Raw genomic sequence first — 17,325 nt, 5'->3', positions numbered from 1 at the left:
TTAGCATGACCTGAGGGTGGAGTTTTGGGCCTTCTGATGTCAAAAGTTCACCCATTGGACACTCATGCAGGCCCAGATGAAGGGCTGGTGGCTTGAACTGGACAAGAACTGATTCTAAGTTCCTAAAAAATAACTTAAGCAATCATTTCCATGGTGTCCTATCAGAGAAGTTATCTCTAAGGAGGCAAGTGGAATTTAGTTATGTATTGTATAGCTACGTGACTTTTAGCTATGCAGGTTTTAAAATTGACTAGAAACAAGGGACTAAAAGCAAGTGAGGCAAATTAAGTGTCAGGCCTTATCAGGTCAGACCTCACTTTTACTCACCCTTTCTGAAACTATAATTTCTTTAATGTTTTCAACTCAAAATAATCAATATATTATATGGCATATTTGGGGATGACACATCCTTTGTTCCTTCAACTATCAAAGATTTTCAGCCTCTGAGGATGCAGCCGAAGCAAGTTCCGTAGTAAGAGACATTTCGAATAATAAGCATCCCGATACAACTCAACACAGTTTCAGCTTAAGATGTCTGCTGAGGATATTGTTCATATTATATAGTGATCTTTCTGTGAGAATCCATGGGAAAGGGTGATTTTTTGTTTTTGGTTTAAATGTAAAGAATAACTGGGGCTGGGCACAGTGGCTCATGCCTGTAATCCCAGCACTTTGGGAGGCCGAGGTGGACAGACTGCTTGAGACCAGGAGTTCGAGACCAGCCTGGGCAACATGGTGAAACCTGTTCTGTACAAAAAATACAAAAATTATCCAGGCATGCGCCTGTGGTCTGAGCTACTCAGGAGGCGGAGTTGGGAGGATTGCTTGAGCCCAGGAGGCAAAGGTTACAGTGAGCTGAGATTGTGCCACTGCACTCCAGCCTGGAAGACAAAGCAAGATCCTGTCTCAAAACACAAACAGACAAACAAACAAACAAAAACAAAACAGAAAAACTGGGGTTGTTAGCAATTAGTTTGCTCTGAACTTTATGGTGCCTGTGAACTTGCGACCATTAGCATAGACTCCTGACACATCCATGCTATCTGGTTTCAAATCCTTGTGATAACACTTGGGGGCCAGGCACAGTGGCTCACGCCTGTAATCCCAGCATTATGGGAGGCCAAGGCAGGTGGATCACAAGGTCAGGAGTTCGAGTCCAACCTGACTAACATGGTGAAACCCAGTCTCTACTAAAAACAAAAAATTAGCCGGGCATGGTGGTGGGTGCCTGTAATCCCAGCTACTCGGGAGGCTGAGGCAGGAGAATGACTTGAACCCCGGAGGTGGAGGTTGCAGTGAACCGAGATCGTACCACTGCACTCCAGCCTGGGCAACAGAGTGAGACTCCATCTCAAAAAAAATGAAACAAAACAAAAACAAACAACAACAAAAAACACTAGCTTGAGTAAGTGACTTTAGACAAGTCACTTCATCTTGCTAAGCTTCACTTTCTGTTGTAAAGTAGGAAAAATAATAGTACATATTTCATAAAGTTGGTTTGAAGATAGCATGAAATAATTAATTGAAAAATTTTAGCACAGTGCTTATCAATGTAGTAGTCATGCAAAAAAAAATTACTACCAGATCAGATACCTCTCTGTATTCCCAGTTCTCATCTCCATCACACACATGAGCCATTCTACCTTCTTTTCACATTAGTTAACACCTACTGACATCCTTTCTCCTCTGTCAAAATTAGAAAATGTTTCTGGGGCATCAAGGACATTGTCGTGTAAACCAACAGGATAATTCATCAGTTAGCATGTTTCTGGTTCCAAATAATGGCAAATAACATCACTCTTCCCCACCCCCAAAACACCACATACTCACCAGGCTTAAATAATAAGGACACTTATCTTATGTAACAAAATGTCTAAAGGTAAGAAGTCCCAGGGTTAATTCAGCAACTCAATACTATCATCAAAGGCCCTGTTCTTCTTATCTTTCTGACCTACTATCTTCAGTTATTTTTATTCCCAGACTGATGTTTTTAACTGGCACAAGATCACATTTTTCCCCATTTTAATTCATTTTATCAAATGTATATAGAGGTCCTATCCTTCGGTGTGTTTTTGTTTAAAGTATTTTGCTATTTTGTGTCTGCTAGTGAGTCCAAGAGGCCTTGCCTATTAACCACTTACTGTTAATTCCTTTGAAAATTTTTGTTTAGCTCTGATTATTTCAGATTATATATTTATGATTATATTGCAGTCAAGATAATGTGTATGCATAATAATGCATTGCAGTTGCAGTTATAGACAGTGTCCAGTGGAAAAAGAGAGTGTCTCTTCTTTCAAGATAAAGAAACTATTCTCAAAGATCCTCCAGAAGTCTAAACCAATTCCCGGCAGGCAAGTTGGATTATGATGTTTCCCTTAGATCAATGATAGACACGTCTTCCCTGAGAGATAGTGGTAGGTTCTTTTACAAAAACCAGTGTTTGTTTGCGAAGGAAACAGTGAATGTTGTTCTGCCAAAAAGAACAAATAGTTACTTGGCATCTTACTAGGTGCTAGGCATTAGCACAGGTCCTGGAAAGACAAATATATTGCATACTTGGTTCCTTGCTCTTAGTTTTATTGAGGAAGACACATCATAGGCATCTTCATTACTCACCGATACTGAATCAATTGCTATGTTGATGCTCTTGCTGAGAAATAAACTTGTAGGCCTTGGACCTGATCTCTAAGATCCTTCAGACACTTCATGTATAAGGTAGGAACAATGACACTGTTCTTAACAAACTTGTCACTTACAAGAAAGATCTTTATACATTCTTCAGACATTAAACACCTGCTGTGTAAGTATGTGCTAGGCCCTGACAGCCCCTGCTCCTCTAGAGTACCCAAGTAATCTTATTTTTAGGCTGCTAACTATTTTTAAAATTACCAAAACAAGTGTTTATATGTTTTCTTAAATAACTTTATTGAGATATGACTGACATACAAAAAGCGGTACATATTTAGTGTATACAACTTGATGAGTTTGAAGATAAGTGCAGTAACTTTTTTATAATAAAAGTAATGTATAATTGTAGTCAAAATGTTCTAAAAGAAATACCCACACACATTCACAAATATAAATGTTTCTGGATGTTCTGCACAAAATGTTCCCAATGGCAGAAAATTGGAAATATCCTCAATATCTATCTACAGGGGAGTATTCATTTCCTTCCCCTATATTGTGACATAACTATTCATGGAAAAACTATGGAGCTGCTTAAAACCGTGAGGTAGACATAGACATGCTCACATGGGAAGAGCTTAGAGACACTTAACTGAAAAAAACAAAATTTTAGGCTGGGCGTGGTGGCTCACACCTGTAATCCCAGCACTTTGGGAGACCAAGGTGGGTGAATCACCTAAGGTCAGAAGTTCAAGAACAGCCTGGCCAACATGGGAAAACCCTGTCTCTACTAAAACCACAAAAATTAGCCAGGCATGGTGGTGCAGGCCTGTAGTCCCAGCTACTCAGGAGGCTGAGGCAGGAGAATCGCTGAACCCCAGAGGCAGAGGCTGCAGTGAGCCAAGATTGCGCCACTGCACTCCAGCGTGGGCAACAGAGCAAGACTCCATCTCAAAACAAACAAACAAAAAATTTAAAAGATTTAAAAAGATGAATATATATGGCCTTATTTATATTTGTGAGAAAAGCTCTGTGTGTGTGCATGTGCAAATGCACGTATATGTGTATAAAATGGATAGAAGGATAAATATCAAATTACTAATAATGATTACAGTTATCTCTGAGGATGGGGATGAGAGAGTTGTCAGGGAGTAGGAAGAGAGAGAAAGGGAAGCTTAATGCTTGCAATAAGCATTTTTGTATATTATGTGTATGAAGAAATTTTAGAAAACATAGACAAAATAGAAACCATCCACAGTTCATGATTCAGGTTGTATATATTTACAGTCTTTATTTTATGTACATATTTTTTGAACAAAAATGGAATAATTTTGTGTATGCAATTTTATATCCTGTAAATAAAACTACTTACTTTTACATTATAAGTGTGTCTGTCTCATTTGCAATAGTATTATGACCGTAATTGATTCTAAATGTTCAGATAAGGTCATGCTTTTAGAATAAACTCCCTTCCAATTTGACACAAAAAAGTCTAAGGCCCTAGTGGTCAGCTCCTCTACCACACCGTGGCTAAAACTGCTTCAACAGGAAAGGCAAATGGAAGCACAGAATCAAAAAACAGGAATTAACTCTTTGCCACTTTGGGGCCTGAATATGTGGATTATACATACATGACTGCCTAGCTGAATAATCGGAGCTTAAAAAAAAAAAAAAAAAAGTGAAAGAAAAGGGAGTTGGTTGAACACGAAATGGTTGATAGGCTGGGCCGCTTGGACTTACTAGCAGACACAAAATAGCAAAAAAGCTTAAAGAAAAACATACTACAGGTTAGACCTCTATATACATTTGTTAAAATGAATTTAAATGAAGGAAAATGAAGAAAGCAGAAGAAAGCTAGTACAGGAGAAACAGGAAACCAAAAGTAGCTGCTCACATATCCCGTGTTGTCAATTCAATTCAAGAAGATTTAGTGAGCATCTGTGATGGCTAATTTTGTCAGCTTGGATAGGCCACAGTACCTAGATATTTGGTCAAACATTGTTCTAGATGTTTCTGTGCAGGTATTTTTTAAGATGAAATTCACATCTAAATCAGTAGCCTTTGAGTAAAGCAGATTACTCTCCCTAATGTGGATGAGCCTCATTCCAATCAGTTGAAGGCCTTAATAGAAAAAATACTCGCCTCCCCCAAAGAAGAGAGAATTCTGCCAGCAGACTGCCTTTAGACTCTCTGCCTTTAGCTGCAACTCTTTCCTGGGTCTTCAGCCTGCTGGCCTACCCTGTCGAACCTACCAGCCTCCACAATGGTATAAGCCAATTCCTCAAAGTAAACTCTCTTTCTCTGCATGTGTGTGTGTGTGTCCATCCTATCGGTTCTGTTTCTCAGAAGAACCTTGACTAATACAGTATCTAAAATGTGCCAGCCAGTCTGGTGCGGTGGTTCACGCCTGTAATCCCAGCACTTTGGGAGGCCGAGGTGCGTGGATCACCTGAGGTCGGGAGTTCAAGACCAGCCTGGCCAACAGTGTGAAACCCCATCTTAACTAAAAATACAAAAATTAGCTGGGCATGGTGGCGGGTGCCTGTAATCCCAGCTACTTGGGAGGTTGAGGCAGCAGAATTGCTTGAACAGGGGAGGCAGAGGTTGCAGTGAGCCAAGATCGCACCATTGCACTCCAGTCTGGGCAACAAGAGCAAAACTCTGACTCAAAAATAATATAAATAAATAAATAAATAAAATGTGCCAGCCAAGCACATGCTTGGTGCTTCTTGCAGCTACAGAGGTAGGGCAAAAATCACATGAGAAGAGGAGACACTGTACAGGACAATGGCACGAGGCTGTGAGAGTGTGGAAAGAAAGAACGGTCAAGGTACATGGTTGGCACCTATGAGAGAGTTAATGTTATCAGCTCAGTCAGGGTGTTCAGAGAGCGGCATCCAGAAGATCAGCTCATCGGTGAAAACAGGCTCAGACTCCACCGCTGATTTCAACCAACCACATGACTGCTGTCCCTTCCTTTTGCAGTTTTCACACACAACTGACACACAACTGACCATCATTCTGTCCTGATAAGAGACCACCAGTCACAGATTGGTTTTGGCCAGTCTACAGAGGACCTGCAGTGAGGGTTTTTGTGTCCTCTGCTTCACCTTTTAACATCAGAGGGCCGAGAACTCCACCCTCAGATCATGCTGATGCTGTCATTTTTTGTACAAGGGACACCTTAAAGGGGCATGAAGCTCAACTGCACATGCACATGTTTCTCCTTTCATAAATATTCATGATTTCTCCTATAGCTTATTAAATATGTGTATTTTTGTAATCCCAGCTACTTGGGAGGCTGAGGCGTGAGAATCGCTTGAACTCGGGAGGTAGAGGTTGAAGTGAGCTGAAATTGTGCCACTGCACTCCAGCCTGGGTGACAGAGTGAGACCCTGTCTCACTAAATAAATAAATAAATAAATAAATATGTGTATTTGGCCGCCCTGCTCAGCATACATTCCTGTTCCCTTTGCCCTTCCCTCGAAGTGCCTCTTTTTGGCTTCTGGCTGGAAGGCTATACTTCCCAGACTGAGAACGGACACCCTGCGGTCTGCAACCCTTTATGAAAAATAAAGCTCTCCTTTCCAGATTTATAAACTTGTCAATTCTCAGTTGACGACAGTTTCTTTTTTTCCTTTTTTCTTTTCTTTTTTTTTTTTTTGAGACAGAGTCTGGCTCTGTCACTCAGGCCTGAGAGCAGTGGTGCAATCCCAGCTTGCTGCAACCTCCACTTCCCAGGTTCAATCAATTCTCCTGCCTCAGCCTCCCAAGTAGCTGGGATTACAGGTGCTTGCCACCATGCCTGGCTAATTTTTGTATTTTTAGTAGAGAGGGGATTTCACCATGTTGGCCAGGCTGGTCTTGAACTCCTGACCTAAGTGATCCACCTGCCTCAGCCTCCCAAAGTGCTGGGATTGTAGGCATAAGCCACCGTGCCTGGCTGACAATAACTTTCTAGGGAGGAAGCTGAGGTCAGTGAAGACAGTTACTCAGAGTTTATATAACTCAGTTTCACATGTGGAGAGAAGTGGGCCTGGAGCCCATGCCTTTGAACTCCCAGCCAGGACTTCTTCCATTCCTTCTACTGTCACTTAGAAAAAAATTGAAATTACGTGATAGACTAAACATCTATTAAAGATATGAAAAAAAAAAAAAAAAGATATGAACCTCTTGAGTCTGATTTTTAAAATATTTGCTGGGTACAGTGACTCATGCCTATAAACCTAGTATGCTGGGAGGCAGAGGTGGGAGGATCACTTGAGTCCAGGAGTGCAAGACCAACCTGTGCAACAAAGTGAGACCCTGTCTCTGCAAAATAAATAAATAAATAAAATTATCCAGGTGTGGTGGTGCACACCTGTAGTCCCAGCTACTGAGGAGGCTGGGGCAGGAGGATTGCTTGAGCCTGAGAGTTTGAGGTTACAATAAGCTAGGGTCACACAACTGCACAGTAGCCTAAGTGACAGAGTGAGACCCTGTCTCTAAATAAATAAATAAATATTCTATACCCTGCCCCCAAAGAGGCTTAAGTCTCTTCTTGATGACAGTCTAATAGTTGTATTTAAAGAAAAATCTAAGATATGCATTGTAATTCTAACAAGAGGTAGTAATCAAATATAGCAAGAGGTAGAGATGGGAGACTATATGGAGAGGAGCAAAAGAGATAAGTGGATACAAACTGGTTTTAAAACCTAGGAGTGGCCGGGTGTGGTGGCTCACACCTGTAATCCCAGCACTTTGGGAGGCCGAGGCAGGCGGATCACAAGGTCAGGAGTTCAAGACCAGCCTGGCCAACATGGCAAAACCTCCTCTTTACTAAGAATACAAAATTATCTGGGCGTGGTGGTGCATGCCTGTAATCCCAGCTACTCGGGAGGCTGAGGCAGGAGAATCGCTTGAACCTGGGAGGCAGAAGTTGCAGTGAGCCAAGATCATGCCACTACACTGTAGCCTGAGTGACAGACCCATACTCCATCTCAAAGAAGAAAAAAAAAAAAAAAAAAAAAAAAGGAGCAGCTTCCACCCTTCCCTGCAGAGCGGAAAGAGACCCGAGGGAAGTCTATGTGGATGTGAATCCCGCCCCTCCCAACAACGCAGTAGCCTGCTCCTGTAGGTCAGGGCTTTCCAGCCTTTGCTCTGGAGATCCACCAGTACTTTTCAAATCTTCTTTGGTACATTTCCTAGCAGATGACCTCTGTTGCTCCCTTTCTCCTGGTTTTGCTGGGATTTCCCACAGGAAGAGAAGCTCAGCTGGCCAGCTGAGTCCCAAGTTCCGCTTCCAGGGTTTGCAATGAAACATCAATCCTCCTGCCCACGGTCCCATCCTAAGGGGACTTCACTGCCTGCTAGACTCTCAGTAGGTGAAAATACAGCTTCTAGGAAGTAAAAAGTGACTGCTCCTGAAACCAAAAGTTTGGAGAGCCTTACTGAAGTTATCTTTCTTTCATGCGGCCTCTGCCCCACAATCCCTCCATTGGGGTCAACCTGGGCAAACACACACGAATCTACTCTCATTTCTGTTTCTAGAAGAGTCCTTGAGACAAAGAGTAAAGAAAAATCTAGTCAGGGGACATTTTGTTCCTCTCGTTTTTCCAGCTAGCTCCTTCTCCCTCTGATGAGGCAACAGTCCCTCATTCCTTGGTCTCTGGCATTCATTCCTAAAATTACTCTCTGGAGAGAACTCCTGAAGTTTAGGGTGGTGCATCTAAAAAAGGACACCAAAAGGTTTCAAATGGCAGCCAGTTTAGGCACATTTCCTAGTTGTGTCTGGGGCCATTGGAGGAGTCACTCAACTTCTACCAGTGGCCACTGGAGAAATCAATTCAGGCTCCGGAGAGATTCAGTCTGAGAGTGCTGCTAAGGATCTTCACTCCATAAAATCCTGTTCTTCATCATGTGGTACTTGTATAAATCAGACCCTCAAGTGGTCAAATTCCTTCTCGTATTCAAATCATAGGTAAATATCCACACGAGGTTAACTTTTTTGGTTTTTGTTTGTTTGTGTGTTTGTTCGAGTCAGAGTCTCACTCGGTTGCCCAGGCTGGAGTGCAATTGTTCAATCTCAGCTCACTGAAACCTCCGCCTCCCAGGTTCAAGCAATTCTCATGCTTCAGCCTCCGGAGTAGCTGGGATTACAGGCACCCACCACCATGCCCAGCTAATTGTTTAATTTTTAGTAGAGATGGGGTTTTGCCATGTTGGCCAGGCTAGTTTCAAACTCCTGACCTCAAGTGATCCCCCCTCATTGGCCTCCCAAAGTGCTGGGATTACAGGCGTGAGCCACCACACCCGGCCACAGGTTAAGTTTTAAATGTTGACCCTTCTAGAAAGAGTTAGTGAAGGGGAACTTCCCCTTTCCATTCAAGTCTTGCAATTTCTCTTTAATTTTAGGAACAGAATCAAACTCCTTTTCCGAAATCTGGAAACCATGACCTTTGACGTTGTGGACCAACGTAATATACAACAAATGGCAACTGTTTGATTTATTTTTCAGAATAATACACAAAAAGGAAGAAGTGGGGGTCAGAGCTGGGGAGAAGGGAGGGAGGAGGAACAGGCTGTCTCCATGACCCTTCAGCTCTAATTCATTCACGTCATGGTGGCCCACTTTGAAAGCATAGATTATGTCTGGCATCTCCTACTGCTTGGTCCTTGGTTCCTGTTTCTCAGGGGACAGGGAAAATGAAATAGAAAACTGAAAAGGGTGACTTTTATAACTTTGTTAGTGGTTCTGGTGGACAGTGTGTCAGGGCTGGGGAGTGGCAGCCAGTGGCAGTGACATGTAATGCCTCAGATCCTAGAATCGTGGACGGCCCGGGATTCCACCACAGTTCCATACTCTCAGGCAGAGAAACCTCTGTTTTTCCAAAACAGGATTTGTCTCTTCTCTTCTTAAAGCATCAGGCAATAAAAATTTGCAACCTTCTTTGAAAGTCACCTTTTCCAGCTTCAACACAAAAAAAGTTTTCCTTAAACACAATCAAAATTTATCCTGCTTACATGTAGATTATTTTCTCCAGTTTGGTCGCCTACAGACATAGAGGGCATTTATGTCCCTGACTAGCTCAAAACAAAGAAACAGACACACCTCAAAGCCACAGAGGATCATTACCAAATGCCTCAAAACCACTTGGCCCGTCTAAAACATCTCGGCTCCCCATTCCTCTGTTCTCTGAGCTGCCTGATTTAGCATCTTTTTTGTTATTGTTTGTTACCTTCTGCCGGATCCTCTCCACATTTAGTTTGAAGTTGGAAGTAATATTTCAATAAGGATCTGGGTTCATGTAGAAAGACTCCAAAGAGATAATTTCTGGCCATGGTATGTCATGTTGCCACTCATATCTCGCAATATGTTGTTGGCATTTTCGCCACACTGCAGACTTAAATTCAGCTAGCTGCCCTGCTCTTTTTCTGCTGTTTCTTTTTCTTAGCATCTGTCCACATTGTCCTCTCTCTCCTGGTCAAGCCATTTTGCTTCTCCAGTGTTTGAACCCTTCCAGGCACATAGCAGGCACTCAATAAATTTGGGGGTGGGTGGGTGGGGAGGGATTGGATTGGTGCCAAATGAGTGGCACAGACACAGACATAGGACCTCAGAGAAGGAAAAGAGCAGATGGAGATTTAGAAGAGTCAGGAAATTCTTGGGGAAGTGGCATTTGGCCTGGTCCTTTGAGGAAGAAAGATGTTTAGATGGGCAGAGAGAATGGGGAAAGGCAGCCAAGGAATTTGGGGGACAGTGTGTCAAGAGTCACAGGCAGGAAGAGTAAGATGCCAAGTATAGGAGGGAGAGTGGGCAGTGAGCAGTAAGAAGAGGGCCCTCACTCTGAATGAGGGCTAGCTCTGAAAGTCCACTTCTCTTCATTTTAGCATTTTGGTGATTTCCATCTCGAAGAACCAGAAAGAACGTGACAGCATTTTAAGATGAAGAGGTGAACTCTTCCACTTTGATGACATTTGCTGCCAGCTTTAGCAGACTGTGGCACTCCTGGGGAGCACCGTAGCCTTAAAGCCTAGATCAGCTGCCCTATGCGGGGTACAAGCCTGATAGACGTGCTGGGTTAAAGTAGGGAAAGGAGCCAGGAGCATTTCAACCCTCCACAGAGAAGCTGACAGTCACTGCCACCATATTCTGTGACAGAAAACAGTGTGAAGATGCTGGGGAATTGTATTGAAATGGTCAGAAGGCTTCTTGTTATCCTTCACTGCCAAGACTGCAGCCACATCTAAAAATGAACTTCTAAACTCCATGTTAGAACATGAAAAACTCCCCTGAAAATTTTTGTCAGTGCAATAACGGGTTTTGTTTGCATGGCACTGTGGGAAACGGGTTTTCCCAGCAGTCAGGCTAGCACCGTGGGCCCTGAGTAGGCAACCTACAAATGGCAGCACTTACAGTAATTCTGAGGCCACTGCCTGGAGCCAGCCCAGCCTTCCTTGCGGATGCTGGAAGGAAGGGTAGGAAGTTTGAGCTCAGGCCGGCTTTATCAGCTGAGGAGGTGAAGTGGCTCTGAGGTCAAGAGTGGAAAGATGGAATCTTTGTTTCCACAGAGATCATCCTGCTCGGGGGTAAAGCAAAGGGCCAGGCTTCCCCTACAGTGTCGCAACAGCCTCTGTACCACGTGTGCTTCCTGAGTCACAGAGCTGCATCTCCCTCTCCTCATCTCTTCCTGCTGGGTCCTCTACAGTCTGTGACTGTGTTTTCATTTCATTTATGGTGTCTTTCATTGTACACATATTTTTAATTTTTATGAACTCAAATCTGTGTATCTTTTCTTTTTTCACGGCTTCCAAGTTTTGCGGCTTGCTCACCCTAGAATTACAAAAATATACTTTCATAAATTTATCCTTTAAATTTTTCACATAAAAATTTTTAAAATAATTTCTTTCACTTTTATTACAGTAAAGCCAAGGATGGATTAAAAAAATAAGTGGCGGTGACGAATTTACACTGAGGAGCAGTAATTCCTGCTCTATTCTTCTCCAACCCTGGGTCTGCTCCTCAGAACAAACTCATTTAAAGTGTTTTTGTTTTTGTGTTTTGTTTTGTTTCATTTTTGAAACAGACTCCTGCTCTGTCACCCAGGCTGGAGTGCAATGGCACAACCTTAGCTCACTGCAACCTCCACCTCCCAAGTTCAAGCAAGTCTCATGTCTCAGCCTTCCGAGTAGCTGGGATTACAGACGTGAACCACCATGCCCAGCTAATTTTTTTTATTTATTTATTTATTTATTTATTTATTTATTTTTGTAGAGATGGGGTTTCACCTTATTGGCCAGCTGGCCTCAAACTCCTGGCCTCAAGTGATCCGCCTGATTCAGCCTCCCAAAGTGCTGGGATTACAGACATGAGCCACTGCGCCCGGCCTCCTTTTAGATCTTTTACTTGGTTTTGTTTTGGTTTGTTTTCCAGTAATATAGGTGTTCGGGGTCAGCTTCCTTTGCCCTTCTTCATCCATCACCACCTCCAGTGTCCTGAAATTTACCTTAGAAATCTGTGGTTCACAGGTCATGCTCCTAGACCCATTGAAGGAGGAAGAGGAATTAAACACATCCCATTAGTACATAATCTTGGAAGAGGAGCCTTCTGAATTTTAGAATCAGGATTGGGGAAACCCTGTAAAGTACCTACCTGGTGTTCCTTTCTTCCAGCCTCTTTGATTAAGTCACATCAAGATGCTAATGGCAAAGCTGTTTAATGGGTGTTTCACCAAGGCAGGTTAGGATTTCACTGGGATTCTTAAAATTTGAGGGTGTCTGTGATCATCAAAATTTTTATTCATATAGTCCCTCATGAAATTTCTAAAACTCGGCTGGGTGCAGTGGCTCACGCCTGTAATCCCAGCACTTTGGGAGGCCGAGGCGGACTGATCACGAAGTCAGGAGTTTGAGACCAGCCTGGCCAAAATGGTGAAACCCTATCTTTACTAAAAATACAGAAATTAGCCTGGCGTGGTGGCACACACCTGTAGTCCCAACTACTAGGGAGGCTGAGGCAGAATTGCTTGAACCCAGAAGGCAGAGGTTGCAGTGAGCCAAGATCGCACCACTGCACTCCAGCCTGGGCGGTAGAGCAAGACTCCATCTAAAAAAGAAAAGAAAAGAAATTTCTAAAACTCTGTATTTCTTTGCTCATTTTAAGTTGACATCTATAACTTTCTATTACTTCAAATACCTGGAAAAATTATCACTTCCAGTGCATTGTAATAATGTATCAAGTAGAAGCGGCAAAAATCAGTGAAAACATTTATTTGATCTGAATAAATGTTCAAGAAAATAGAAAGCATGAACTTACCTCTAACCTATGTTCCCTTTACTTGAAAATTTAATGTTGATCTACCAGAGGTAAGGCGGAAATGGTCACGTCCATATTCCTTGCAATTATTCAAAATATGCATCTGAGACCAGAACAAGACACAGGTGAAGAAGGGTGTTCACTAGGCCCCTTCTGCCAATACAGAAGGTGACAGTGCAGTGGAGTCCTTTCATAGCAAGTTCTGCCTGCATGATTTCCAAAGCTTGAGTATTCCAAATCTAAGGTGAATAGGGTGATATCCACTAAGCCCTGCCAAAAACTTGTTGCTGAGATGAAGGAAGCCGCCGCTGCAGTCAGTATTTCTCACCCACACACTTTGCTCTCTTTCTGGCTGGTATGGGAAGAATGGTGTCTTTTTTTTTTTTTTTTTTTTTTTTTTTTGAGACAGAGTCTCAAAAAACTCAGGCTGGATTGTTGTGGTGCTATCTCAGCTCACTGCAACCCCTGACTCCCAGGTTCAAGTGATTCTCCTGCCTCAGCCTCCCGAGTAGCTGGGACTACAGGTGCCCGTCACCATGCCTGGCTAATTTTTATATTTTTAGTAGAGACAGGGTTTCACCATATTGGCCAGGTTGGCCTTGAACTCCTGACCTTGTGATCCACCCACCTCAGCCTCCCAAAGTGCTGGGATTACAGGCGTGAGCCACTGTGCCCGGCTGGCATCTTTGATGATAGGTAGGTAGTAGAAGACGCAAGTTTATTAAATAAAAGCTGCCGTCATTCCTGCCACCCCACTACAATACATGTATTTCTTTTGTTGTTTTTTTTTTGTTTTTTTGTTTCTGGTTTTGTTGTTGTTGTTTTTTGTTTGTTTGTTTTTGTTTTTCTTTTTGACAGAGTCTCACTCTGTCGCCCAGGCTGGAGTGCAATGGCACAATCTTGGCTCACTGCATCTTCCGCCTCCTAGGTTCAAGTGATTCTCTTGTTTCAGCCTCCTGAGTAGCTGGGATTACAGGCTCCTGCCACCACACCTGGCTAATTTTTGTATTTTTAGTAGAGACGGGGTTTTGTCACGTTGTCCAGGCTGGTCTTGAACTCCTGACCTCAGGGGATCCACCTGCCTCTGCTTCCCAAAGTGCTGGGATTACAGGTGTCAGCTACCATGCCCGGCAATACATGTATTTCTAATGCCATGTTTCTACTTAATAGTAATATAGACAAGATAGGAAGGACACATTGGCCCGATCTTGGGCTTATATTGTCTTGATTTAAGGAGGCCAAATTGATAAAAGCACCAGTATTTCAAATGGTCCCTTTATTTGACACTCTGAAGTTTTTTTTACTTTCTAGAATGTTGTACCACAGTAAGATTCAGGTTGGGTGAGAGGTAAGCCTTTCTTTTTACATGAGGTGAAGGCCAGGATCCTTCTCACTGCAAGTTAAGTTTTAGGAAAGAATACATAACAAGACTGAAAACCTAAAAATTGATTCTCTTAAAAACTATCAGTGCTGGCCGGGCGCGGTGGCTCAAGCCTGTAATCCCAGCACTTTGGGAGGCCGAGACGGGCGGATCACGAGGTCAAGAGATCGAGACCATCCTGGCTAACACGGTGAAACCCCGTCTCTACTAAAAAGTACAAAAAACTAGCCGGGCGAGGTGGCGAGCGCCTGTAGTCCCAGTTACTCGGGAGGCTGAGCCAGGAGAATGGCGTAAACCCGGGAGGCGGAGCTTGCAGTGAGCAGAGATTAGGCCACCGCACTCCAGCCTGGGTGACAGAGCGAGACTCTGTCTCAAAAAAAAAAAAAAAACTATCAGTGCCCACATACCCTGTGAAAATCCCCAACTGTTCTCAGGAATACGAGTACTTCAGTTACAAGAGCTTGCCTCAGCCCAAGTGAATGCATCTTGTGGCAGGGAAGTGCATGCATTGTGGGGTGCCAGTAGTGGTGACGCTTTAGAAGTGGACCTATTTAGAAGTGGAAAATGCCTGTATTCTTCCTCTCTCTTTCTTTAGGATGATTTTCACTCTCCCAACCCAATGGACACCCAGAAGCCTCATGCTTTCATCCTTCCTAGTCATCTTTTTATTTAAAGGGATCTCAGTGTCTTCAGTAACACTGAAAAATACAGGATGGCTAGCAGCTCAAATTGCTATTTTTGCTAGGAAAGTTTGTTTTCTAATGGCCTTAAGTCAATATTCAGACACTTCTATATCATATTCACAATGTTTGTCACATTCATATACCATGTCTACTATCATTTTCTTATTTCTCTCTAAATGTACTCTTCATTCTACATGTTTAATTTAGAGAAAAAGCTATTGTATCTCCACCACACTGAATATCCCTGCTGTCTTAGCCTGCATTCTCCAGAAAGCCAAGCTGGAGATAAAGGCTTGAGTGAAGTAATTTATTTAGAAACATTGGTCCAGCAATGCAGGCCTGGGAAGGAGGCACAGCCAGTACAAGGAAGCCTCACAGAGGTGACCACTGTTAGGGGCCACTGGTACTTGATCCCACAGGGACTTTCTGGGGAGCCTCACGCAATGTCCGTCAGAACTGTTCACCTGGGAGGCAAAGGAGGAAGCAGTTATCCACCAGCTTCCAACCCTCTTGGTCAAGAGCAACTCCATGGGCATCGACTTCCCTGTATTTCTGGATTGCACATGCTTGAGTGAACTTTCAAAGAATGCCAAGACAGCAGAGAAGCCCTGGGTGAGGACAGAATGGAATCAAAGTGTGGATCCTGCAGGCCCATGCAAGGTGCTGTCAGGTTCCACCTGTGCAAACAAGTACAGTGGTCCAGCATGGGTCAGCTGCTCACTCACAGGGGCTCCAGAATCCTGCAAAGGGGCACACAGGGGTGGGTGGCAAGCTAGTTGGAAATGGGAGAGATGGGCATGACTAAAGTCTTCCTCACCCCACCTGAGATGCACTCAACTGTGGCTAGGGTGACCAGAATTCACTGTCCAACGTCGCTGGCAAGAGCCCACTCTCTGAAGATGGTGGGATGCAGAGGTGGGAGCACAGTTGAGGGTGATCTTGTGAGCTGAGCACTCTCCCAGAAGTGTCCCCTACATATGAGGTCGACAGCTTATTCCTGCAGGGACTCAGGAGTAACTCTGGGTGCTAAAACAAAACTTGAGACCAGCACAGAAACAGCCAGCCCATGAAGTTCGCCTTCCATCACACAGCAAGGCTAGCGGGATGCCCCTCCCTCTTCTTGGGCATCATTCTTCACTTCCCCTACGCCGCCGGGTGCTCTTGGTGTTTTGTGTTTGTTAGTCTGTGCACGGTGGTGATGGAGGCTGCTGTGTGATTTGCCCAGACACAGCCTCTGCAAAAGCAACTGGGAGAAGTCAGCAGCAGAGGGAACTTCCTCTGCTGTCCAATAAAACTGCTGGCGCTAACAAAGTACGTCTGAGTCAATTCAAATCTTCTGTCAAGCAACTGCAGGCTAGAAGGGGGAAATGCCACCTCTCTGATAGACGACCCACCCGAAGAAAACGGAGCGACTTGTCATTGCTTTATAGACTACAAGAAGAGAACATCTCAGAAGTGGAGTCTCATCTGAAATCAAAGGAGTTAAAGAAAAAGTGGAATTTTTCTTCAGCAAGTAAGTACATTTACTATTATCTTACTGTGGGATAGCTTGGTAGAACTAGTTACCAGCAACCTCACTGCTTTTTTTTTTTTTTTGAGACGGAGTCTCGCTCTGTAGCCCAGGCTGGAGTGCAGTGGCCGGATCTCAGCTCACTGCAAGCTCCGCCTCCCGGGTTCACGCCATTCTCCGGCCTCAGCCTCCCGAGTAGCTGGGACTACAGGCGCCCGCCATCTCGCCCGGCTATTTTTTGTATTTCTTAGTAGAGACGGGGTTTCACTGTGTTCGCCAGGATGGTCTCGATCTCCTGACCTCGTGATCCGCCCATCTCGGCCTCCCAAAGTGCTGGGATTACAGGCTTGAGCCACCGCGCCCGGCCACCTCACTGCTTTTTAAGCAAACACACCGCCACTACCACCTCCTGGATCCATGCTTGCCCTCAAAGGAAACTTCAGGGTCTCATTCCCACAGGAGGCTGTGGCTTCCCAACACATTTGGAGCATCATAGTCAGAATTGTGGCCCTTTATTTTAAAATGTCCTAGATGCTAGCAAATATTATTTTTGTGGGCTGTATTTGAATTTCTCAAGCCAGTAAAATTCTAGTGAAAGTCGGAAAATCGCTCGAGCTCGGGAGGTTGAGACTGTGGTGAGCTATGGTCACGCCACTGCACTCTAGCCTGTGCGACAGAGTAAGATTCTATCTTAAGAAAAACAAATTCTGGTGAATAAGTCTCTTTTAGCTAATCCTGCCTAAAATGCATGATGGCTAACAAAACAATATGGCGTGACGAACTCTAGCTTCAGCGTGGTCTCCAAAGAGGACACTCAAGTATTCTCCGAGCA

General features: G+C 43.8%; 1 protein-coding gene across 3 annotated transcripts in view; it reads left to right on the top strand.

Annotated features, from left to right (window-relative positions):
• Positions 1 to 16,149: 16,149 nt before the first annotated feature.
• CD80 (CD80 molecule) overlaps positions 16,150 to 17,325 on the top strand; it is a 34,029-nt gene continuing 32,853 nt past the window's right edge. For all 3 annotated transcript variants that reach the window (XR_002520288.2, XM_003893967.5, XM_021934079.2), the window contains exon 1: positions 16,150 to 16,496. The gene's annotated coding sequence lies outside the window, so the exon portion shown is untranslated. The remainder of the gene's footprint in view (positions 16,497 to 17,325) is intronic.

Source organism: Papio anubis, chromosome 2 (genome assembly GCF_008728515.1).
Source record: "Papio anubis isolate 15944 chromosome 2, Panubis1.0, whole genome shotgun sequence".
NCBI classification, from domain to species: Eukaryota; Metazoa; Chordata; class Mammalia; order Primates; family Cercopithecidae; genus Papio; species Papio anubis.
This window is presented reverse-complemented; position numbering and strand designations above follow the sequence as displayed.